This window comes from Lactuca serriola, chromosome 4 (assembly GCF_051521515.1).
Source record: "Lactuca serriola cultivar US96UC23 chromosome 4, Lser_US96UC23_V15, whole genome shotgun sequence".
Classification (NCBI taxonomy): Eukaryota; Viridiplantae; Streptophyta; class Magnoliopsida; order Asterales; family Asteraceae; genus Lactuca; species Lactuca serriola.
In genome coordinates, this window is record NC_136411.1 from 318,177,638 (window position 1) to 318,205,319 (window position 27,682).

General features: G+C 37.8%; 1 pseudogene; it reads right to left on the reverse strand.

Moving 5' to 3' along the window:
* Positions 1-95: 95 nt before the first annotated feature.
* LOC145099533 (E3 ubiquitin-protein ligase SINAT3-like) lies at positions 96-23,605 on the reverse strand (annotated as a pseudogene).
* Between the last annotated feature and the right edge of the window lie 4,077 nt (positions 23,606-27,682).

Below are 27,682 nucleotides of genomic sequence, written 5' to 3' on the forward strand. Positions count from 1 at the left end.
TTCAAGATCCAAATGATTTAAACAAACTTGAATATGACAAATTCTGGAAAATGAAAGATACGAGGGGAAGAAAAACAAAAATCCTAAAATCGGCCTTATTCTCTCTTTCTCTGTATAATCAACCCATCATGACTCTCTTACATTCTTATGTCTATCTCTGATACTCCTCAGTGTTCCTTCCCAAATCAGCTTCCTCCCGTTGGTTCCGACCTCTAAACTATAGCTGTAATCCTTGCGTCTTTTTCATCCCCCATGAATCGAAGAAATGCCATGTAAACAAGTGTCATCCCTAGTTGAAACGCCTCAAAGTGAAGACAGAAGTACTGCCCAAAACAATGGAACACCTGCCAAACATAAAACATTACTCCGATAAAGAAAAAGGAAAAAAACCCTAAAATTGGAAATCAGAAATCAGGGGAAAAGTTAAGGGAACTCACTGTTAGCATCCAGGTAGTGTTTTCAACTTCACGGGGGTTGGATTTGACATAACTATGGTTAAAAGTACCGCCTGTGTGCATGTCGACTTTGTGGTTGTCTCTGAGATGGGTAACTAGAAAAGGAATGTCTCCGGTGACTGAACATTTTGATTCGGCGTATGGGGAGTTGTAGAGTCTGAAGTTACATAAAGCCTCATGCTTGAGTTTGCTGTAAATATGGGAAGATTTTTGGACATCCCAAAGAAATACGAGAGAGAGAGAGAGAGAGTCTTTTAATATTAAATATATATATTTTTAAAAATAAGGCAAAACTTCATAAATGGTCCATGTGGTAGTGAAAAGACAAAAATGCCCTTTACTTAACGGTGAAATGCTAACGGAGTGAGTTGGAAGGACCAAATGTTAAAAGTTTTGAAACCACAGGGGCCATCTGTGAGGTTTTTTGAACTTAGGGATTAAACTTGATATTTTCGAAAACCACAGGGATCATTTTTGAAGTTTTGTCTTATATTATTGTGGGTTGAAAACCCTATATGCTCATCAGACTCCCAAGCTTGATCCACTCAGTTTTATTTGTATCACATGTATCAATACGAAGATATATTTCACGAAGAGATTAAAGGAGATGTAAAATCTTTAGTGTAAATAATGTAACTTTTGTTTATGCTTATGTGTCTGTATCGAAACATGACATCCTGAGATTTTGTTATATAATGAAAATACATTTCTTTAAAGAAATGCTTTGATAAATCTTTATCATATTTTGGGAACAAATTCCGCAACTATTTTCTTTAAAAGATTACTCTGATTTTAAAAACAAAGCATAAACAAATCGGTATTTTCTGGCCGAGAAATTGGGGATGTCACATATCATGCCATGCCGAGGGATGTTAACTGGGAGTTTGTGATTTTTTCAGGGTGCAAAACCCTAAATGACATGATTGAGAAGTCATGTGAGCGGGAAATTGAGTTAGAGTTCCGTACGAAGTGGGAGTTGGAGCAGGTTATGTTGGATTTGGTGTCTAAGCCCATAATTATAACTGGGATGTACTTGACTTGATTATAACATGGTCCTTTTGGGTTGCCTTCACCAGTGCAATTTGATAGGATGGACTTTTGAGAATAAGGTTATTTATGATTTATTAATATATTAAAAGTATAATATATTAATATGAAATAATATTATTTAACTAGTATTGATTAAGAATTAATTTGGAATTAATTTTGTGGTCAAAAGAGACTGATAAATAATATGATTTCATATTAATATATTATACTTGTAAATCAATGATTCTTATAGTATGAGCCAATGATCCATGATTATGTAGATGGGCTAAACTAATCCATGGATAGTCCATGGAGGTTAAACCCATGGAGCATATCATGGGTCATTAGGGTTTACAAGGTGTAACCTTAGCATTTGCTATACTATAAATAAACCCCCTCTAGAGCCAAAATCGGTTGCCACTTACTTTCCAAGAGGGTAAAGTTGATGTTGTGCTAAGTAACCTATTCTCTCAAGCCTCCTCTTGCATTTAGTGTTTATGAACCATTAGAGGCATCCCACTTGGGGTGCTAAAGCTTTCAAAGGTCAAGAACTCTACCCTACTCAAGAGGTAAGCATCCAAACTAAGTTTATATTGTATAGCTTCTATTATATGCTAGCTAGGGAGAATGCTTTGGAAAAATTAAAAATGCATGTATAATTAGAGAAAACATAGATCCAAAGCATTTAGGGTTGCATGTGCACCATAGGAGTGTTATAGTGCTTAAAACCCAACAATGGTAGCAAAGCCAGGTTGGTTTTCTATTATATTTGATGCCTACTAGTTTTTCAAAGCTGAAAAAGTCGAAATTCTGGCCTCTGACTGATGAACTCGCCGAGTCCATGAACTGACTCGACAAGTCCACTCAGTAACAGAGCAACTCGTCGAGTCCAGTTCATGCACTCAACGAGTTGAATGCTCTGTGTTTCTTGGTCTGGTTTGGATTGGGAACACTACCACAAACTGTTTTGGTTCATTGGAATGTTTTTTTACAATATGGTAGTGTTTGTACTCATTCAACTGCAAGATAATTGTTAAAGTTTTAAAATAATTGTTGTTTTATATGATAAACAAAATTGCTTTCAAGTTGTCGACTTGAAAATTATCTTGATTTTGAGTTTAGTTAGATCATAAATTATGTGATAATTTTAGATGTTAGAAAATGATCTAAATGATTTTTTAATGACCTAATGACCTCCATAACTTGTCTTCAAGTTATGGAAAATGAAAGGTCTCATTCATGAAAATCCAATTAAACTCCTAAGTTATGAATGTGAAGAGTTTTGATAAGTTTCAAAACTTGCCCTCAAGTTTTGGAATTTGTAGAGTCTCATCAATGAAAATTTAATTCCAAACCCTAGAGTTTTATAAGTTAAAATTCAACCCTTATACTTTATAATATTATAAGTTTAATATATATATATATATATATATATATATATATATATATATATATATATATATATATATATATATATATATATATAAGACTAGTCAGTCTTACCGTTAGTAGGCCTCATTCACGAAGCCGGTCTATAAGGGGGTGTAAGGTTACTGCCTATGAAATGGTGGTCTAATGGGTGTCCACTCTCATCCACCACTTCTTTGACTGGTGGAGGGTCGTTATCCGAACGGGTAGGATAGGACACTAGTTCTCCCTCATTAAAAGTATAATGATAAATATAAAGTAACTAAACTTTTATTAAAATACCAATCTTAGTTACTTTAGGAAAAATGTGAAAATGGTGCTAATCCATGAATTTACAATTTACACCTTGTTAATTCGTTAGTGGAGTGTGTGTGGTTCACCAACATACTAATCTGGGACTGACAATGTGTGGCAAAGGGTAGCTTGGTGTTAATCATAGATCAATGGAGCGTGTGTGGTTAACCGACACATTGATTAGGTGCTTTGTAACATTGGGTGTACCAAGTTAATTTGCATGATTATTCACACCTTGTTTGTGATCCTTGGCATCCCAGTCACAAAGTTGAAGGGCACAATCGAGATTTAAACATGTCATTGAAAAGTTCAATGAATCTCAAAAGATCTAGGAATTTCAAATCCAATTAAAACTTAATAATCTATTTTGTTTTTCATTGTGGAAATTGGTAAATCGTCATTTACCTACCTTCAAATATTTTACAATTGGATTACGACATCCCTCTTTGCAATCGTAGAATATTGTGTTGGTCCTAGCCTTAATATTTCATATTGGGTGTAATATTAAGGATTATCATCTAAACTAAACTTTATTCTTCTTCTTTTTCAGACGTCTATGCCAAACAATGCTTCTACACCAATTCCTTCAGCTCTTTCTCCCTCATGGACCTATGTGGGAGGGTCATTTTCAAAGGCTTGAGCTTCAGTGACTGGATTCGTAACATCAGAATGGCTATTCATTATGAGAACAAAGAATATTTCCTAGACAAAGAGCTTAAGGAGATTGATGTAACAACGGCCACTCCCAAACAAATCGCTGAACACACTATTCATGAGAGGGATGCAACAAATGTGTCGTGTCTAATGATTGCTTCCATGACTGCTGAGCTACAGAAGTCCTATGAGGACTATAATCCCTATGAAATGTATCAGGATTTGATGGAAAGATACCATCAAATTGTTCGGCAGGAGAGTAAGGAGATCATTGCCTCCATGATCATAACCATAATGAAGGATGGAGAGTTCATCATAGCCTATTTGCAAAAGATGCAAAGATATGTGGACCGCTTGCTTAAATTGAATGTCAATTTTGATGAAGAGTTGGACACACACACACACACACACACACACATATATATATATATATATATATATATATATATATATATAATTCTACACTATTTACCTTCATGTTATTATCAGTTTCGTATGACTTATCATATGAACAAGGAGGAGGTCACTCTTAGCAAGCTTCAAGGCCTTCTAAGGACTGCAGAAAGCAACCTGAAAGGCAATTCGGTTGTGTTTACTCCTACTCCTACTTCTGCCCTTGTTCCGGCAATCAGACATGGGAAGGGAAATAAGAGGAAGGCTCCATCCAAGAGCCGCAAGGGAACGTCTCTTGATGGATCCTCTTATAGTGGGACCAAAGTTGGTTTTGCTAATTCCTCTTCCAATCTGAAGGATGCTGATTGCTTCCATTGCCCTGAAAAAGGGCATTAGAAACGAAGCTGCTCCAAGTACTTGTAGGACATAAAGGATGGGAAGATAAAGCCCTCCTTTGCAGGTATTTACACTATTCAATCTAATAACACATCAGATGTTAATTCTTGGGTCCTTGATACAGGTTGTGGATTTCACATTTGTTCTGATTTGCAGGGACCAAAAAGAAGCAGGGACGTGGAGCACGGGAAGATAGACTTAATCATGGGAAATAGGAAAACGTTGCATGTGACCAAGATTGGAGTTTATTCTTTATTGCTTAGAAATGGTTTAAATTTAGATTTGAATAATTGTTGTTACTTAGCCAATATGGCGAGAAATATTATTTCCTTTCACTGTTTGTATAAACAAGCTTTTACCTTTTCCTTTGATAATGAAGTTGGTACTATTAATGCTTATTACAATGGTGTATTTTATTTTGAAGCATTACCTTTTAATGGTATATATGAAACTGTGATGGTTGTAGATAACTTAGGAAATAATGTGTTAAATATTGATTCGTCCATTGTTTTGGACAAGGAATGCTTGTGGCATTGTCGTCTTGGACATGTCAACAAGAAGTGCATAGCCCAATTCCATAAGGATGTTGGAGTCATCCGACTTAAAGTCGAATGACACTTGCAAATCTTATTTACTTGGAAAGATGACCAAGTCGCCATTTACTGGTACTTTTGAAAGGGGTGAAGGTCTGTTAGATCTTATACACACTGATGTGTGTGGACCATTCAGAACCGCCACAAGGGATGCTAACCGCTTCTATGTGACTTTTACTGATGATTATAGTAGGTATGGCTATATGTACTTAATCAAGCATAAGTCAGAAACCTTTGAAAAGTTCAAAGAGTTTAAGAAAGAAGTGGAGAATCAATTGGGCAGGAAGATAAAGATGTTGCGACCCAATCGTGGAGGAAAGTATCTTAGTATCGAGTTCCTTGACTATCTTAAGGAATGTGGAATTGTTTCACAATTGACGCAAACGAGGACACAACAGCTTAATGGTTTAGATGAGAGGCGCAATAGAACCTTGCTAGACATGGTTCTTTCCATGATGAGTCGAGCTTCGTTACCTATCTCATTCTGGGGGTATGCCTTAGAGACTGCCGCCCATATCCTTAATCTAGTCCCTACTAAAAAGGTTCCCTCGTTAGACCACATCAAGGTTTGGGGCTGCAAGGCTTTCGTGAGATGCGAGACTGACGACAAGCTCGAACCTCGAAGTGAGCAATGTATTTTCATCGGCCACCCAAAGAAGTCCTTTGGATATCTCTTCTATAGACCGAGTGACAATGTTGCGTTCATTGCGAGGAGAGGAGTCTTTCGCGAGAGAGAACTCATACGCCAATAGGATAGTGGGAGGCAAATTAACCATGAAGAGATTCAAGATTTAAGTGATGAAGGAACCTCAAACACTAGCACTCAACCCGAGGACAAAACTCTGGTTGAACCGATTGACGAGTGTCACACCCCCAAACCAAGGATGGCGGAAACGTCTGGGGGTGGAGGACTTCATGTATAGTATCACAACAATGAGTATAATAGTGCTCAAAGTAAATACAACCATAATAAATATAATCGAGAAGGTTACATGGTTTTATATGAGTACATGTTTCAAAATCAATTACAATATAATCACAAAATGTTTTGATTAATGCTGAAGTGTTCCATCCTCAAAAGCTAGTAGTCACCTGTATTTATTGATTACCTAATAATACAAGAAAATTTTGAAAGTGTGTCAAGGATTACGTTGGTGAGTGCATAAGATTTTGTATATAGAGTAGAAATCCTTTCTTTGTAAATGTAAAGTATGCACAAAAAAATCCCAATATTTTCCTCATAAAATGTGTTGCAATCTTAAGACTCAAGACCCAAATTGTACAAGTATTTTACCATACTTATAATAGTGTATGCAGTTTTATAAAAATAAAACCCCTTTTCGACTTATAGATCCCTGTAAACTATGTGTATTGTTATTTCCCTATGTGAGTTATTATAACCATACTGTTTGACATAATAGCCTGTGACGACGTTCTTCAGGTGTCAGAATGTTATGACATTTGTCACCCCAGACCTGCCAGTCTAGCTGTTACATGCAACTAAGGTGTGGGTTGTCAATCCCAATATAGATCTATATACAAGTATCACGCTCTCCCTACAAGAGACTCTGGTTATAACTACATGATTTTAACCAGTACTCTAAGAGTACAATGAAGTAGTGTCTCACAAGCGGATTTAACGAGTTTACGTGTAGTGTAATTGAAAAACCTTTTTGTAGTAGGAGTATAACCCTCGTAAGTTCATAGAGTTGATGTAGCATAAACTATACCAATTATAGCTTATCATGAATTTACTTAGTAATGAAAAACCCGTTTGTAGTGAGAATTGAACCTTTTCGTAGTGAATGGTAATATAGCAAAATATTAAACTATACTTATTATAGTTCATCATGTATGTTTGTGATGACCAAAAATCCTTCTAATGAAAGAGTATTTCTGTTGTTTAAGTGTATATTAACAGAAAACACAAATAAATATGTAGTCATCATAGATAAACACTTTGCTCAACACATTACAACGTTTAATAACTTGTAAACTGTTTGCGTCTAGTTTTACCATGATGTCACTGTTTTGGTAAAACTCACAGAAAAATCATCATAATTCGAAATCTAAATCTGTAAACACCAAAAGCTCACAAAATTTGTCTAGTATATTCACAATTTATATTATGATTTTAGTGATTCCTAACTAGTGTCAAAATGACCATTTTCATTGACTCGTCCAAAATCTTTGCTACAGTGATAGACAGTTTTGTAAAAATCACCGTAAATTGTAGAAAAATCTTATGAACATGTGCAAGTAGTCATTTTAAAGGTATAGATCTGAAATATTTTTATATTGAACAGTTTTGAAAGTTATGGAGTTAAAATTGTCAAAAACAGTTCGTGATTGAGTCATCACTTTTCTGTTGAAAGTTGTCATTTGAATTTAAGCATGTTTTGGTGTTGTAACTTGTATTCTCCCCCATAAATCTGGATGAAAACATGAAAAGAAAGGGGTTATGAACTCACCTTGAGTGTTTTCTTGAGATGGATGGTTGAATAAGAGGGGTTTCGAAGTCAAGAACACTTGGCGAATGCTTGAGGATTTGAAGATCTAAGAACTAATATGACTATATTTGCATAAGAAAATCCATGATTTGAGTGAGGGTGTGTAGAATATTCAAGAGTGGGAATGAAGAGATTAACTAATGTGGGGGGGGGGGGAGAACGCATGACCTCCTGAAGTTCTTGGTTCCAGGAAGAAATAGTTGAGAAAGAAAGAGAGAGAGTGTGTGATCTTTGAATGTGATGAATGAAACTTTTGAGAAAAGGTGAAGAATATAGGGTCTTGAGTGGATTTTGTGGAAGTAAATATGATGGAGTGTTGGAAATGCATAAAAAGGACAATGATTTGATATGGTAAGGTGTGAATAGTGACATAAAGTGGGTATGGTGTCATAACTTCTTGAAAAAGTCAACTAACCCTTAGAAATGTCTTGTACAAAAGATATTATCTATAGTAAAGATTTCCCCAAAATATGATTAAAATATGAATTTATGGGGTCTTATATGTCAAAATATGAGTTTGGGTGAAAATCCCCGGTCAAAATCATCAAAAAATGGGCTTAAAACGCGAAAGAGGTAAAAAACCGGGACCAAGAGGCGAATCTGCGAAGTTCTGAGGGTCAGAACTGAAGGTCTCGGTCCATGAGGCTAAAAGGCCAAGGTTCTCAGATAGAACCGAAAGTAGCTTCGGCCGAAGGGGCTTGAACCGAACCGATCCGGAAGTAGTTGGAACCGAGAGTGAAACGAACCGAAAATGGGTTTCGGAGCGAAGATGGACCCGAATCGAAGGTGGGTCTCGAATCGAATGTAGGTTCGGTCTAAAGGAGGGTTTGACTGTATAGGCTTTGGTTCTGAGGGGGCTTCGGTCCTAAGGGGCTTCAACCCTATTTTGCTGTTTTTCAACTAATCTTCCTGTTTCGAGTGGTTTTTGACTATGTTAAAGGTCGGGATGCCCCGAGTGATTATAAAGAAGTTAAGAGAGGGTTTTGAGAGAGATTTGGGAGAGAGAGAGAGAGAGAGAGACATATAAAGCGCGATTAGTTGAGAAGGGATTTATTGAAACTCCAAGAGTTGACTATAATGAGACCTTCTCACGAGTAGCAAATATTAAATCTATAAGGGTTATGTTGGCTATATTTGCATTTCATGATTATGAAATATGGAAAATGGATGTCAAAGCTGCTTTCCTTAATGGAAAGTTGGCTGAAGATGTTTACATGAGTCAATCAGAGGGTTTTGTCAATGAAAAGTACCCTAGTAGGGTGTGTAAGCTTGAGAAATCCATTTATGGATTAAAACAAGCATCTTATAGATGGAATCTTTGTTTTGATGAGAAAGTCAAAGAGTTTGGATTTTTGAGAAACAAGGATGAGTCATGTGTATATGTCAAAACTAGTGGGAGTATAGTCAGCTTTCTGGTATTGTATGTAGATGATATACTTCTGATAGGAAATGACATCCCAACCTTGCAAGAGGTCAAGTCCTAGCTTGGGAAGTGTTTCACTATGAAGGACCTGAGAGAAGCTGCCTATTGTTGGATTAATGTCTAAGTCCATAACTATATTTGGTATGTACTTGACCCGACCCGACATGGTCCATTTGGGTTGCACTTCACCGACACAATTTATATGGATAGTATTTTGAGAATAGTATATTTATGATTTATATTAATATATTATAAGTTCTAATATATTAATATAATTATATTATTTAATTAGTATTGATCAAGAATTAATTTATAATTAATTAAGTGATCAAAATGAACTAATTAAATATGGACTCTTAGATATATATGTGTAGTGGGCCAAGTTCATTTAGGTTGGGCTAAGTCTTCATGGATAGTCCATGGAGCTTTAACCCATGGATTCCTAGGAAATGAAAGGTCATGGGTATTAGGGTTTAACCCTAATCCTCCACACTATATAAAGATGTCCTTGGTTGGGAAAATGGGCACTAGTGTGGGTACACTAATAGGGCTAGCCAATTTCACTAGAGAGAACCAAGTATCCATATTCTCTAAAGTCTTCCAAGGTGTTTTGGTGATTTGTGATTCCATTTGAGGCTTCCACACTATTGGGGCTAAGCTCTCAAAGCTTGAAGACATCAAACTACACCAAAAGGTATGTCATCTAACTAGTCTTTGTAGTATAGTTACCTCATAGTATGCTAGTTAGGATTAAAGCCTTGGAAAGTTCTTATTTGCATGTATAATAGAGAAAACATAGATCCAAGGTTTATAGGGTTGCATGTACACCATAGGAGTGTTAGAATGCTCAAAACCCAACAGTGGTATCAGAGCCATGGGTTGTTTTCTGTTATATTGATGCAAATGTTTTATTTTCAAAGTTGAAAAAAAACATGACGTTTGTCAAATTTTAAGATAATTACTTTTTTTTTTGTGAAAAACTAATTATTTGTATAATTTGAATCATTTGCTATATGAGTTGAATTAGGTCAAATTTAGTAAAGGATAAAATGATATGATTATTTTATTATTTTTAAAAGTTTAACCTAAAGAGTTTTTTGAAACATCCATAAGTTATGGATATGAAAAGGTTTTAAAAAAATTGATTCAAAGTTTTTATGGAGTTACAAAATTTGGTGTTAATGTTTTAAAGAATTCCATAACTTATTCTTAAGTTATGGAATATGAAAAGTTTCATCATAAAACAAACATTTAACTCCATAAGTTATGGATTACCAAAAGTTTTATGTTTCCTTGTTTTATGAGTTATTTTTTAGATCAATGAAAAATATGTGTTAGATGTTTTCAATCCAAATTAATCTAAAAGTTGTTCATAAAATGTGTTTTTGTAACTTGTCCTCAAGTTAAATGAAAAGTCACAATTATGAATCTTAAAAACTCATAAAAATGCCTTAGGTTATAAAAAAATGAAGAGTCTTTTCTTATAAATAGTTTTTATGGCTCCATAACTTGTCCTCAAGTTATGGATGTCCAAGAGTCTCTTCATTAAAAGTTTTAATACTTTAATTAAAACTCATAAGTTATGAAAATAAAAGAGTTTTGAATAGTTTCAAAACTTTCCCTCAAGTTTTGGAATTTGAAAAGTTTTCTTTTATGAATACTTTAATTCCAAGTTAAGCCCTTAGAATTTTAAAGAGTTAAAATTCAACCCTTATACTTTATAATATTATAAGTTAATAATATATATATATATATATATATATATATATATATATATATATATATATATATATATATGTATAAGAGTAAAGTCATTCTTACCGTTAGTAGGCCTCATTCACGAAGTCGGTCTATAAGGGGGGGGGGGGGTATAAGGTTACTGCCTATAAAATGGCAGTTTAATGGGTGTCCACTCTCACCCACCGCTTCCTTGATTGGTGGAGGGTTGTTAGCCGAACGGGTTTGACAGGACTATAATTCTCCATTCATTAAAAGTATTAATGATAAATACTAAGTAACTAAACTCTTAATAATACCCAATCTTAGTTACTTAGGAAAATGTGAATAAGGTGCTAATCCATGAAATTACACTTTGCACTTTGTTTATGTCGGTTAGTGGAGCGTGTGTGGTTAACCGGCACACTAACTCGTATTTAACAAGGTAGGCAAAGGGTAACTTAATGCTTATCATAGTATCGATGGAGCGTGTGTGGTTAACTAGCACATCGATTGAGGGGTAAACACTTAAGGGTACCAAGTAATTTGCATTGTTACTTCACACCTTTTTTTGTGATCCTCGGCATCCCAGTCACAAAACCTGAAGGGAACACTCGAGATTGAAACATGCCATTGAAAGTTCAATGAATCTCAAAGATCTAGGAATTTCAAATCCAATTAAAACCTAATTAATTATTTCGTTTTTCATGGTGGAAATTGGTGAATCGTCATTCGCCTACCTTCAAATATTCTATAGATTGGATTATGGCATCCCTCTTCCAAGTTATAAAATAGTTTGTTGGGACCTAGCCTTAATATTTCATATTGGGTGTTATATTAAGGACTTTAAATCAACTATCTTGAATATCTCCCAAAAGATGTCAAGTTCAGACATCTATGATCTTCCCAAATATCTTGGAACCTCACTTCGTCCACCTCCTCCAATTATTCTCCCTAACCCACAAGTTCAAGGTCACTCAAGCCCTATTGGCAAGGCAAGGTCTAGGTGTGATCACATCTTGGAGATGAAGTCACATGCTGACAAGCCGGGAGAGTTGGGTGTCAAAGTCTTGAGAAAGTTAGTGGTTCAATCACTTTCTAAGTCACATAGTGAGTTCCTTTTGGACTCCTATGAGATAGACTATGACAAGACCCTTAATGATCCTATCTATTTGCTTGGTTCTGCTAAATCAGAAATGATTTAGTGTACTAGTAAAGCAAATTTGATTAGGAGATCAACTTCCCAAAACTTTATGGACAGGGACAATAGTGACACAGGAAATCCAGAAATGCATTGTCTTCCCAATGGAAAGGGATTGGCCATAGTCAACTTGGTTGACCAAATGGTAAAGAGAAAGGCTAAGTCTGAGATAGCCCCATGTACTATTACCTAAGGATCCATATATTTCTATTGCCAAAGGAAGGGGCTTTGGTTATGAAGCTGCCAAACTTACCTAAGGATGATAAAGTCAATAAGTTTGACTTTATTTCAGCTAAAGTCCATGGTCTAACTCTATTAAGTTCCTACTTGGAGATTCTTATTACATGATGTGGCTGGGTCACATGTTGATGTTTTAAGAATCAAAGAAAAGTAAAGAAACTTAAAGGAAGTATATGTTGATTCTGATCGCGTAGATGGATTACGATCGCATGGTTCGGTGATAAGAATTTTGAGCACGTGCTTAAGAGTTATGATAGATTGCCTAGGAATAGATGACAATAAGTTTTCATATACATCTGCATTGTAAGGATTAGTTTTTCCGCAAAGTTTTAAAATAAAATAAAAGTTTTTAATTTTATTTATTTTAAAAAAATACCCTTACAATGGCATTTGGAAAAAAAGATGTTGTTTATATGATTCCATTGATAGCAATATTGGAAATATGAATTTGAGTCTTTCATTTGTGGTAGTGTCTAAATTTACCAAATAAGGAAAAATTCTCATCACCCAAGTTTCAGTTGGATAGAAACTTGGAATCATGCAAGTTGTATAGTATGATGAATGAGAACTTTCGAGCATTGGAAAATTAAGACTAACTACTTGTTCACATGGATGTGTGAGTCAAGAGAAGGACTAAGGGATCAAGTACACTTTCTTGTGCACTTGTCAAAGTCCACCACAAAATATGGATAAGACTATTCGTCATGATTTACTAAGGTTTAGTAAATATGATTATATTTACAAGCTTAAGTATAATTCTGAAGCATTGGAAAAATTTTCAATGTATGACAGAACGAATAAGAAGAATCAAATTAGGCAGAAGGATAAAAGTTTCTCAAATCTGAAAAGATAGGAGAGTCCTTTTAGTATCATGTTTTAAGATCATCTTAATGATTTTGAGACCTTATCACAATTCATCCTCTAAGTACATTCTGAGAGTTAAGAAGAGGAGTTATGAATTGTTGAAGTGGTTAAATCAAGAAGATGATTCATATTTCATTCGAAAACAGTTCATAGAGTTATACTCTAAGATTGTAACTTAAGTGACATGTCTTAAAGAAGGTTTAAAACACTTGTCAAATGTAAGAGTAAAAGTTTTCTACTCTTGTACAATTGAAATTGGTAAGTTGTGATATTTTGGATAAAACAAAGATCAACTAAGGCTAATTGTGTTAAGTGTCTGTCTTGATTAGAATCCACACACTATCTCTTGAATATTTGGCAAGAAAGTCTTATAGGTCAAGGAGATAGTGGGAGTCTAAAAGATCCTGAAAGGGTTTCAAGAAGTAATCAAGAACAAAAACCTGTATTTCATCACTAGCACACAACTAGAGGTTTATAACCTATCGTGTTGACATTTCTGTGCCCATTCCAGTTAAATTGGCTATACATTTGAGTTCTACATGTTCTCAATTATTTGGATAACTACTTGGAAGCAATGGCAGGCCCTTGAGCTGCCAGGTGGCAAGAAGTTAAGATTGCACAAGTTCAATCCATATGAGTTAGGATTTGTCACTAACCTAGTCATGTGGTTATGGTTTTGACAAATTCACATGGATAGGAATGCTTACACCATAAAATCTAAGTGTCATAAGGTTTCTATTTGATTCATGAAAATGATGGTAAGGAAACTCTTTCACTAAGTAGATAGCAATTGTGACTTTTGTTGTTCTCAAAGTCGTTAGTGGAGGGTGTGTGGTTAACTGACACACTAACATTGACTTATGAGAAATGGCAAAAGGTCTAAACAATTTAGACTATGATTACGGCATCCCTTTTCATAGTTCTGAAATTGTTTAGACACACTTGTGAGCTATCTAAGAGAGGTGTGTGATTTTGATAAAGTCTTATCAAGGCAATCTAGTATCAGAAATCTGAACTTTGGTAAGAAAGTCAATAAAGTATTGATTTCTAGAAGTCCAGTTGATTTCTGGGTACATGTCAAAGCTAGTGGGAGCATAAGTGTTATGCTATTAATCATCATGTTAGTGGGAGCATGATAATTATGATAAAGGTTGCAAGTTAGCAATGTTAATTATAGAAAAACAAAAGGTCTCAATTGGGAAAAAAGTTGTTTTTGCTATAATTAAGGGAGAGGATATTATACTTCATCTCAAATCTAAAAGCTTAGCTTGAGGTCTTAATCGTATTTAGTCAAGAATATATATGAATTTCATGTTGGAATGGCTCAACATAAGGAAATTCTATATATGGGTTCATTGTTTGCGTTCTAAAATTTGATTATGATTACGACATCCCTTTTCATAATCTGAATTATGAGAACTTGGCAAATAGAAATGGAAATATTATAGCAAAAGACTGGTTTAGTCTTTATGTGAGACATCATGAATCGTGTCCCATATGCTTCAGATATAGGATCGATTACATGTACTATATTCATCCTTTCTAAAATTTTCCAAATGCCTGGGACATTAAGAAGGGAAAAGGTATAGAATTGGATATGACTAAAATGATTAAGCAATTTTTGAGGACAATCTAAGGTTTACCAAGGATTGGTTGCTCAAGGACAGTTGGAAGTATAGTTTTGACTTTGGAAGGACCATATTGACATAGTCTGAAAAGAGGCAACTCTTGTTCGGAAGTGATAGTCAAAATGGAATATGGAAATGGTTCAAAGTTAGAAAGTATTCAATCTGTAAGATTAGGAAACTTAATGCAAGAAGGATGTTTCCAAGGAGTTGATCTCCGTTGGAATACTCTGTAATGATTGTTGCCAAGTCTGGTTGAATTTGTGCATAATCATTACAAGAGAATCAATGCATATAAGTTTAGAATCTAGCAGATTTCAGTAAATGGCATGAATTTGGAATTCTTGCATTTGCAGTAAGGGTTTGGGACTGTGAAAAGATGATCATTGGAGTTATGCTCAATTGATCTATTTCACAAAGTAAAGATCATAGACAAACATAGTATGCATACTTTGTGTATGGCATGACTAGTGTTTAGAAAACATAGTGTACATGCTTGGAGCATGGGACAACTATTGTTTTAAATTCAAGTATAAAGTTGATAAAACCGAAACACTAAATAATGAGTAATTAGTATGGTGATAAATAAAAGTGTTTATTTATATTCATAGGGTTTGATACCATATTTTATTCATTTATTCTTGTGTTTCACTTTGCATGTTTTGACTTCCAGAATAAACTAGGTTATTCTTCTGGAATGACTAAGTTATTCAAACCATCCACAGTCGGTCATATGTTGGAAGTAGATATGAATTAAGACTGTCATGGGTTGGCTTGTAGAGGTCTAAGATGGTGTACAAAGGGATACAACACTCATGAGTGCTCATAAGTTCTGAGTATTGGATTCAACCCGAGCTCATCGGAATCACTTCATGGATTTTATCACGAGTGATCATGAGATGATAATATCTTATATTTTTCAAACCTAGAGATATGAGTTGTTACTATGAGTTGGTTGTATATTGAATGCACAAAAACGCATTCGGTAACTCGGTGTTATAAAACGTGCCTTTGTGTATGATTCAACAAGTAGTAGAACAAGCCATATGAGTCGAATTTTATCCATTCCTTTTACCTTCGGGATAAAAGCGATATCTGTGGGCTCCTCGATGATTTAATGATGATACATGTGAGTGCTTGGCCAAGCCAGGACTGATTTGATTTGTTCAATCAGTCAGTCATCATGAATCGGAAATCAGGAAACAACAAATAGACAGAGAAAATGATTATAATCCATGTCTCAGTCCATATGATATTTAGAATGGAGGAATATATGATCCCTTATCTAATGGACAAGTTCGTTGACAAGATCAGAGTTCGATAGCGGCTTTAAGAGCTACGATTGCCAGTTAGGTTTTGAAGTCATACTCAATAATAGTTTTAGACTTATCCAAGTGGGAGACTGTTGGATTAATGTCCAAGTCCATAACTATATTTGGTATGTACTTGACCCGACCCGACATGATCCATTTGGGTTGCACTTCACCGACACAATTTATATGGATAGTATTTTGAGAATAGTATATTTATGATTTATATTAATATATTATAAGTTCTAATATATTAATATAATTATATTATTTAATTAGTATTGATCAAGAATTAATTTATAATTAATTAAGTGATCAAAATGAACTAATTAAATATGGACTCTTAGATATATATGTGTAGTGGGCCAAGTTCATTTAGGTTGGGCTAAGTCTTCATGGATAGTCCATGGAGCTTTAACCCATGGATCCTAGGAAATGAAAGGTCATGGGTATTAGGGTTTAACCCTAATCCTCCACACTATAGAAAGATGTCATTGGTTGGTAAAATGGGCACTAGTGTGGGTACACTAAGAGGGATAGCCAATTTTACTAGAGAGAACCAAGTATCCATATTCTCTAGAGTCTTCCAAGGTGTTTTGGTGATTTGTGATTCCATTTGAGGCTTCCACACTATTGGGGCTAAGCTCTTAAAGCTTGAAGACATCAAACTACACCAAAAGGTATGTCATCTAACTAGTCTTTGTAGTATAGTTACCTCATAGTATGCTAGTTAGGATTAAAGCCTTGGAAAGTTCTTATTTGCATGTATAATAGAGAAAACATAGATCCAAGGTTTATAGGGTTGCATGTACACCATAGGAGTGTTAGAATGCTCAAAACCCAACACCTATATCCTAGGTATAAGGATATTGAAAAGCATAAGTAAAAGACTAATAGGACTTAGTCAAAATACCTACTGGGACAAGGTGTTGAAACGTTTCGGGATGGAGGAGTCCAAGAAAGGTGACTTACCTATCCAAAGCAATACAAAACTGAGTAAGACTCAGAGTCTGAGTATAGAGGCTGAGATAGCAGAGTTGAGTCGAATACCATATGCTTCCGCAGTTGGCTCCATCATATATGCTATGACTTGTGCTCGCCCTGATGTGGCCTTTGCTTTGAGCATGGTCAGCAGATATCAAGGGAACCCTGGTAAAGCTCAATAGACTGCGGTTAAGAACATTCTTAAGTACTTGTGGAGGACTAAGGACAGGGTCCTTACCCTCAGTGGGAGTGATGACGTAAGAGTGACAAGGTATAGTTACGCCAACTTCCAAACCGACAGAGATAATTTCCGCTCTCATTCGGGCTGGGTGTTTACCCTGAATGGAGGAGCAGTGACATGGGAAAGTTCCAAGTAGGAAACTATAGCTGATTCAACGTGAGAATTAGAGTACATATTAGCAAGAGAAGCATCGAAGGAGGCGATATGGTTGAAAAACTTCATCAGAGACCTTAGAGTAATTCCATCCATAAAGGAGCCTGTGGAAATTTTCTGTGATAATGAAGGGGTGGTTTCCTTAACCAAGGAACCGAGAGATCATGGAAGATCCAGGAATATCAACAGAAAGTACCACTTCATAAGACATCAAGTAGAAGAAGGACACCTCGTGGTGAAGAAGATATTGTCAGAGGACAACCCAGCAGATCCCCTTACAAAGGGACTAACTAGGGTTAAGCACTTGCAGCATGCAAGGGGTATTGGGCTAAGGGATGATATTATTTTTAGTGATTAGATAAATCTAAAATTGTAATAGCTAAATTGTAATTGACATTTGATGATGAATAAATGGAGTTTTATTTATAAGTAGAGTTACTGTCTTGTGTTAATTATTTACTATTGTTTCACTTTGCATGTTTTGACTTCCAGAATATTAAGATTTATTCAAACCATCCACAATCGATCATACATTGGAAGTAGGTATGAAAGAAGATTGTCATGAGTTGGCTTGTAGATTGTCTAAGGTGTTACGCATAGCAACAGTTGCTACACCATTCATGAGTGCTTCTGAAATAAGATTTAAGTATTGGATCAACCCGCACTCACCTGAATTACTTCATGGAATTTATCACGAGTAATTGTTAAACGATAATATCATATAGTCTTCAAACCAAGATATATGATTTGTTGACTACGAGTTGATTGTGCATTGATGGCACGAAAACACATCAATAACTTGATGTTATAAACGTGTCGTTGTGCATGATTTTATGAGTAGTTAGTACAAGCATATAATGTCGATGTTTATGTGTTTCCTTTTATCCTAAGAGGATTAAAAGCGATATCTTGGGCCCTTTGATGATTCTGTTTTGACTTATGTGTCGGGCCAGTCAGAACTAAATTGATGTTTTCAGTTATGTTCTATGTCAGACGAATCAAATATCAAGAAACAAACTGTTGGACAATAAGTATGACATTGTTCCATGTATTTGTCCAACTGATATCTTGAGAACGGAGGAGTATAAGATCCCTTATCTAAAGGATGTGTCACTCAATGGGCCAGAGTTGACAACGACTTTTGAAAGCTTACGATTGCTAAGTCGGATCCTGAAGTTACATTGAAAACTATAGTTACTAGACTTATCCAAGTGAGAGACTGTCAGATTTGGTGTCTAAGCCCATAACTATAACTGAGATGTACTTGACCCAATTGTAGCATGGTCATTTTGGGTTGCCTTCATCAGTGCAATTTGATAGGATAGATTTTTGAGAATAAGGTTATTTATGATTTATTAATATATTATAAGTATAATATATTAATATGAAATCATATTATTTAATTAGTATTGATCAAGAATTAAATTGGAATTAATTTAGTGGTCAAAAGAGACTAATTAAATATATGGGGATTGATTATGTAAATCAATGATCTTATAGTGTGGGACAATGATCCATAATTATGTAGACGGGCTAAACTAATCCATGGATAGTCCATGGCGGTTAAACCCATGGAGCATAGGAATGTGGAAAGTCATGGGTCATTAGGGTTTACAAGGTGTAACCCTCCCATTTGCTACACTATAAATAAACCCCTCTACAGCCAAAATCGGTTGACACTAACTTTCCAAGAGTATGAAGTTGATTTTGTGCTATGTAACATATTCTCTCAAGACTCCTCTTGCATTTGGTGATTGTGAACCATTAGAGGCATCACACTTGGGGTGCTCAAGCTTTCAAAGGTCAAGAACTATACCCTACTCAAGAGGTAAGCATCCAAACTAAGTTTATATTGTATAGCTTTTATTATATGCTAACTAGGGAGAGTGCTTTGTAAAAATTTGAAAATGAATGGTAAATTAGAGAAAACATAGATCCAAATCATTTAGGGTTGCATGTGCACCATAAGAGTGTTATAGTGCTCAAAACCCAACAGGTTCAGACAACAGTGGGACAGGCTAAGAAGCCCAAGACCCCCGATACTTCCAACAGAGGCCAGCAGGGCTAGGGTCGTTGTGCCAAGTGCGGCAAGCTACACAGTGTTTCATGTTGAGTAGAAGGCCCTGTATGTTATGGTTGTGGCCAATCAGGCCCCATGAGCAGAAGTGCCCCAATAAGGGCTTGATTTGTATCCACAACAACTAGACCCGCCATAAAAATGCTGATTGTCCGAGGTTGTCCGGTGGAGCAGTGGTGACGCATGCACCAACCACCTTGAGGATTAATAATGGCCGTTAGGGTAAGGCAGAGGCTACTACAGTTAAGAGCTGCGCGTTTCAGTTAACCACTGATGAGGCTCGAGTAGCACCATATGTCGTTGCTGGTATGCAATTTATCTCTTTCTTTATTGTTTTCTTGTTACGCTTATGTTTGTTGTGATTTTATATAGGGACCTTTTTGTTCAATGGGTTATCGAATCATGTTTTAATTTATTAGAGGGCTACCTGATCCTTTGTATCTCTTGCGCCCAACAAGAAGTTTCGAGACGCTTCGGGGACTATGGATTCCCCTCTGGAGTTAGAGATTGCGGATGATCGTATTGTGAGCGTCGTGAGGGTATTCCAAGTATGTGTTCTGAACATGTTCAGTGATAGGTTTCCGATCGACTTGCTACCAATTCCTTTGAGGGGATTGAAGGTGATCATCGAGATGGACTGGTTCGGGCCCAATGGAGCTATGATTGATTATGACTGGCAGTTGGTGAGATTTTTCCCCAAGTGGGGGAGATTTCGTTATTCCTAGTGAGAGAGCTTCACATGGGCCAGCTCTCTGTTCAACTGCAAGGGCTAGGATGCTTCTTCATCAAGGTTGTTCTGGGTTTTTTTCTTATGTTTCGGATACACAGGTTGACACCATGAGATAGTTGATTAGGGTAGCCATTGTGCGGGACTTTCCTGATGTTTTTCCAGAGGAGTTTCTGGGAGTGCCTCCCGAGAGGAATGTTGAGTTCCGCACTGATTCAATGCCTGGTTCGACTCCTATCGCAAAGGTGCCATATCGCCTAGCCCTGCCTGAGATGCAGGAGTTGTCTATGCAGCTGTAGGACCTGCTAGAAAAGGGTATTATTTACCCGCACAGTTCCCTATGGGGAGCACTAATCCTGTTCGTGAAAAAGAAGGATGGGTCACACAGGATGTGTATCGATTATCAGAAATTAAACAAGCTGACGGTGAAGAACCATTACCCACTGCTGAGGATCGATGATTTATTTGATTAGCTTTAGAGTGCATCTTGGTTCTCCAAGATTGATCTTTGGTCAGGATACCATCAGACGAAGATCAGGGATGAGGATGTGCAGAAGACAACCTTTAGAACTCGTTATGGGCCTTACAAGTTTGTGGTGATGCCATTCGGGCTCACCAATGCACCAGCAATGTTCATGGATCTCATGAAACGGGTTTCCAGGCCGATGTTGGATCGGTCTGTGATTGTTTTCATTGATGATATTCTGGTCTACTCCAAGACCAAGGAGCAGCATGAGCAACATTTGGGAAAGGTGTTGGAGACCTTGGTGGCCAATTTCTCTAAATGCGAGTTTTGGTTGTGTGAGGTGCAATTTTTGTGGCACATCCTCAATTAGGTTGGTATCTTGGTGGATCCGGCCAAGATCAAGGCTATGATGCGTGAGGTCCTGAAACATACATTCGAGATTTGGAGTTTCTTAGGTCTTGCGAGGTATTATCTGAGATTTATTCAGGACTCCTCTAAGATTACAATACCTTTGACCCACTCGACCAAGAAGAATGTGACCTTTCGATGGGGTTCAGATTAGCAGTTGGCTTTCGAGACCTTGAGGTAGAGATTGTGCGAGGCCCTGATTCTTGGGTTAATCGAGGGATTGGATTATTTCGTGGTTTATTGTGATGCTTCTATTTTGGGTTAGGGAGTTGTCCTTATGTAGAGAAGGCATGTGATTTCTTATGCCTCGAGGCAGCTGAAGCCTCATGAGGTGAATTACCCCATGCATTATTTGGAGTTGGGGGCAGTGGTGTTTGCCCTCAAAATCTGGAGGCATTACTTGTACGGGGTCCGATGCACTATCTACACCGATCACAAAAGCTTGAAGTATTTGATGGATCGGCCGAATTTAAATATGCGACAACGGAGGCGGTAGATGTGGTGAAAGACTACGATTGCAAGATTTTGTACCACCCCGAGAAGGCCAATGTCATGGCCGAAGCTTTGCGCCGTAAGGTGGTGTGCTCACCGCTTTGGGATATTTTCTTGAGAATGACTATAACTTTACCCTTGATAGATTTGATCAAGGAAGCTTAGGTAAAAGGGTTGAAGAAGGAAAATTGGAAGACTGAGTGGATTAGGGGGCAGATTTTGTTGTTTGTTAGAGACAGTCTGGGATTATTGACCCAGTGTGGTAGAGTTTATGTTCCAGCATCAGGTAGGGTGAGACATATGATTTTGGAGGAGGCACATGGCCCTTTATGAAGAGGGAGGTTTCTTGGTTTGTTGAGCGGTGTTTGACTTGCCGGAAGGTCAAAGCCGAACATCAGAGACCTCACGACAAGGTGCAGCCGTTACCCATCCCTATGTGGAAATGGGAGGAGATCACTATGCACTTCATCACTAAGTTACCCAAGATGGCACATGGTGTTGATTCTATATGGGTTATTGTGGATAGACTGACTAAGAGTACGCATTTCATTCTGATTGCCGAGAGCATATCCACAAAAAAGTTAGCAGATATTTATGTTCGGGAGGTGGTATTCAGCATGGGGTGCCAGTTTATGTGGTCTCGGATCGTGATTTTCAGGAAGTTCCATGAGGAGTTAGGCACTCAGTTTCATTTTAGTACAACATACTACCCCCAGACTGACGATCAGAGCGAGCGGACAACCCAAACACTTGAGGATATGCTTAGGCCTTGTGTGCTGGATTTTGGAGGGAATTGGGATACCTGCCTTCCATTGGCAGATTCTCCTACACCAACAGTTATCATGCTAGTATTTATCGATGTCCTTTCAAGATGTTGTATGGAAGGAGGTGTAGGACCCCAGTTTGTTGGGGAGAGGTAGGGCATCGGTTCATGGGAAGCACGAAGGTAGTGCTTAAGACCACTGAGTTGATTTAGCAGGTGCATGACAGGCTGCAGGTCGTACAGAGTTGCAAAAGATTTATGGAGACCAGCGCTGTTAGGATCGCGAGTTTCAGGTGGGAGACCTGGTGTTGCTAAAGGTGTCACCTTGGAAAGGTGTCATCCGATTTAGGAGGAGGGGCAAGCTAGTCCCCTGATTCATTGGTCCATTCAAGATTTTTTCCCAGGTTGGCATGGTTTCATATCGGCTGGATATTTCGGATGAGCTCATTTAGATCCATAACACTTTCCACACATCTTAGTTGCGGGAATGTGTAGCCGTTGATTCTGTAGTGGTCTCGTTAGATGATATTCAGGTGGATGAGCGCCTGAATTATGTGGAGAAGACCATCATGATTCTTGATAAGAAGACTAAGACTCAGTGTAATAAGGTGGTGAATATGGTAACGGTGCAATGGTAGCATTGAAGGGCTCCTAGTGGTCGTGGGAACCGACAAACGAGATGAGAGAACACTACCCAAAATTATTCGCGATGGCAGACTTCGAGGACGAAGTCTAATTCAAGTGGGGGAGATTTGTAACACTCGAAATTTGGTATGTTACCTTTTAAACCTTGGAATAAATTTATTTTTGCATGGGAGACACCTCCGCATGCTGGGCGTACATATGTGTACGCTTAGTGTACATGGGAGTTTTGGACACAGACTTCAACCATGTACACTACGCATACTAAGGTGTACACAAGGCATACGTGGCCAGAGACAAAACCTTAATATTAGGGCACGAGCCCTATTTAAGCTCACTTATGGCTTTTGGACCTCACCCTTATCAGCCTACATTGCTTGTTTTCGTCCCATAAACCCTAGTTTGCTAGTGAGTGTGATCCTTGAGCTTTAAAGTACCTTTGGTGGCCATTTTAGTGATTTTTCAAGAAGAGGAGCTTGTTGTGCAAGCCTTGGAAGTGGTTTAGCTTCTAGATCCCACATCTAGATTTCTGAACTGGTAGCCATGCAGTTATTCTTTATCAGCAGTATGAGGTGAGTTTTCTCACTAAATCAATGGGTCGAAGGAACCAATTCCGGCCCATTATGTGACATGTGGATTGACAATTGTTATGTATTTAATTTTCTGAAGACCCCGGGGGTAGCCCGGAGCACTTATATGAAGACCATGGGGGTAGCTCATGGCACTTGGATGTTAGGCCATGGGGGGAGCCCATGACATTCCAGGTAAAGACCATGGGGTAGCCCATGACACTTGGATGTCAGACCATGGGGGAGCCCATGGCATTCAAGGTAAAGACCATGGGGGTAGCCCATGGCAACTATATGTAAGCTGCATGGTATTCTATGGTTGTATGTTATGTGATATTTTGGGAGTTCACTAAGATTTTGCTTACAGTTTATTTGGGTGTTTACAGGTACTTCTGGTACTAAAGGGAAGGGCCTGACTTGATGGCACAACATTCACTCTCCATCATTTTCCGCGTCTATTGATATTTATACTCTGATATTTTGACATGATATGATGTAATGGATTTTTGGGAATAAATTACAATTGTAATTCCTATTTTTAAAATGAAAAATTTTATCTAGTTTTTTGGATGTTTCACTTTCGGTGAGTTTTTTGAGAACTTTCCAGTGAGGCTTGTAGAGGAATGTGGGTGGATTACAACGTCGGTTTTGGAATTAGAAATGTTGGCTGGAGATGGCCGGAAAGTGGTCGAGAAGGTGGCGAAGGGTGGTCGTCCGCGATGGCAGCTCCGACCACGAATCGGGGGAGTTTTTGTGGCGTTTGTAGAGGAGAAGAAAATGATAAGATTGGCGGTGATTTTGTGAAAATCCGATCGGTAGAACTCCGACAATACACATTTTTCTGCTGAAGTTGGGTTATGGGGGTGGAGTTGTGAGAGAGAATGGGGAAGAAGGGTAGGGTCGACTGCATGTAGGTTTGAGTGAAGCTGGGTTGGTGAAGTGAACAACAAGTCAGGGAGTCAGCAATTAGTTAATAGAGGGTCAACGTGGGCTCGAGGTATAGGATGCAGCCGAGTGAAGCTCTGCGTGGTCTCGTCGATCAGCAAACGGTCTCGATGGGCTCTACACAGTCTCAATGGTTTACTGGAGGATTTTGCATGGCCGCGTAAACTAGGTTGAAGAGTTTTTTAGGCTTTTGTTTGATTTACGCGGGGTAAAGAAGAAGTCAAGGCGCGGCCTCGATGGGACCCCATGCGGTCTCGACGGTTTTCCACGAGGGCTAGATAGTTAAAAAAATTCTTCTCGACTCTCTGTTTGTTTCATGCAGGGTCAAGTGAAAATTGAGGCACGACCTTGTGAACTGAACACACTAACTCAAAAATTGGGTGTTCAAAAATTATTTTAACCCCAGGATGAATCCTGTTGTAACGCCCGCAAATCCGGGCTAGTCAAATTAGAGGCAATAGGGGTCGAAAACGAATTTTCGACAAAACATTATTTAGAATAAATGATCTTAACCAAGTTGTAGAGTATGTTACAAGGTTTCCGTACATATAAAGAACGCCGAAATCCGAGTTATAACGAAGAAGTTATGACCCGTTGAAGTTTCGCGACAGAACCGGCACGACACCGGGAAGCGTAAATAGTGAATTTACGATAGAGCGAGATTTAGCCTTAGCGATCTAAACGAAAGTCGTAGAAATGTTAAACTAAGAACATCGATAAAAAGAATGCCCAAATCTGACTTCGTATGAAGAAGTTATGATTTTTCGAAGTTTCGGATTAGCAGTGTACAGCCCGAAATTCGAATTTAGATCGAGCGATTTTTAGCCGACACAAACTGAAAGAGAATCGAAGATCTCGTTAAGAGTAGTGTAACGAGAAAAAGATGGGCGAAAACGGATGTCGGATGAAGAAGTTATGAGGATTTAACGGACCAATCCTGTCCCGGCCCGTTGATAATATAAAATTTAAAATCGAGCCAAAATTAGCCGACGGAGTCTAAACGAAAGTTGTAGAGTACGTTCCCACCTTCGCATGGATATAAATAACGTCAAAAACAGAGTTCGTATGAGAAAGTTACGAATTTTTAAAGATTAATCTTGAATTTGCGAAGTCTAATGCAAAAATGATGACGTGGCATGATCTAGGCCGTTCCTTGTTGCCCACGACTTGCTTCGGATGGATGACAGCTAGCTCGCTACACAGCGCGTACAAGAAAGGAACGCCCCGCGTTCGGAATCGCTTGGCTTCGGAAGATCCACGTAGCCTCGCACTACGCCCCGCGTCCGAGATTAGTACGCCCAGCGTACCTTCGCTTCCTATCCGACCGGTATGCGAGACAGCTGGAACCGAGGTGGCGATCCTATCCGAAGTCTACGCCCTGCGTAACCAAGGGCTACGCCCAGAGTAGTCTGAGGTCTCGCACTATAAAAGGCAGCGAAGGCTTCCGACTTTCTTGCACATTTTCCACTCTCTCTCTAAATTACTTTCTCTCTCTAGCCCATTTTAACCCCCTAAACCCTAGGAAAAACCCCTTAGCACCCTAGGGAAGCCCCCGAGGCTCTCGGAGTCCCGAGAAAAAGGAGTTTTTCGGTTTCGAAACGCTGCTCCAATTAAGTCCTGGTTTTCGATAAAATTCGCTGTAAGTGTGCTACGCTTACGCAAATTTTTATATAGCTTTCAAATAATTATAGGAATGTTATTAGGTCCTTAAAATAATTATTTGGGCTATTATTGAGTGTTATTAATGCTTAATTATAGCCAGACTAATTAATTTGTCGCGGTTATCGTTAGACTAAACCCTAGTGGTATTGGTACTAGGTTTTATCGAAGGAATATCGTTTTGAGAGTATCGAAGCGCTGTCCGAGAGCTGAGTCACCACTTTTCAAGTGAGTGCATGGTCCCTTTCATCTTACACATACTGTATAAAGTATTTTATATCTACAAAATATGTTGGGTAAAACATGGGTAGATGAATGATGAGGGATAAAAGCTGAAATAGAGGAACATTAGTAGCATGGACCTAGTGCCCTATAGGTATACATTGGCAGTAGTGGACCTAGTACCCCATGGATGAGCACTGGCAGCTGTGCCACAACCCGTAGATGTTTTAGATCTACGGTAAACGTCCTAGCAGCTGCGCTCTAAGGACAGTATCGGCAGCTGCGCCTTATAGGGAGCCTTATGACCATGACAGTAGCGTTTAAAGGTCAATACCGGCAGAAGCGCCTCATAGAAAATGTCCCAATTCTGGCAGTTGGGCCTAAGTGACAAGATTAGCAGCTGCGCTTGACCAAAGTGTCATTGGCAACAATGGACTTCATGTTGTTTCCTTAGGATGATCCTTAGGAATGAATGAATGAGAAGTAGCTGGTTCTTAGGGTAGATCCTTAAGAATAAAGAAGTTAATGAGGATGGGTAATTGGGTTGATTGTTTGATTGTTAAAACATAATAATTATATTATTGTGGGTTGAAAACCCTATGTACTCACCAGGTTTCCCAACCTGACCCACTCAGTTTATTTATATCACAGGTGTTGATATGAAGTCACATTACACTGAGAGATTTAAAGAGATGTAGATCACTAGTGTAAATAATTGTAAGTTCTGTTTATGCTTATGTTTCTGTATTAACGATGACATCCCAAACGTTTTAAAATGAAATAAATACGTTTCTTCGAAAATGTTTTAATAACGTATTTACCATGTTTTTCTGGGAACAAATTCCGCAACATTTTTATGAAATGAAGTACTCTGATTTTTATAAAGCATAAACAAACCGGTCTTTTCTGGCCGTGATTTTGGGGATGTCACACCTGTGAAGTCCCGGTTTGAAAATTTTCAACAAAAATGGGATCCCGAACATGGGAAAAACTAGACTATGAAAAAAAATCAAAATTTCAAAACATTAAAAAATCATTTTGTTTTGTTTTAAAAGACACGGAATCACAGTGTTTTCCAAAAGTTTCCTTCTTTAACGACATTGGCGAGACGACTTCTAACGACTTTCACTTTAGTATCCTGGGACATCTAAGTGGATGATTTCTAGGACATTTGCATCGAAACCTTCATAGAAAGGCTTTAAC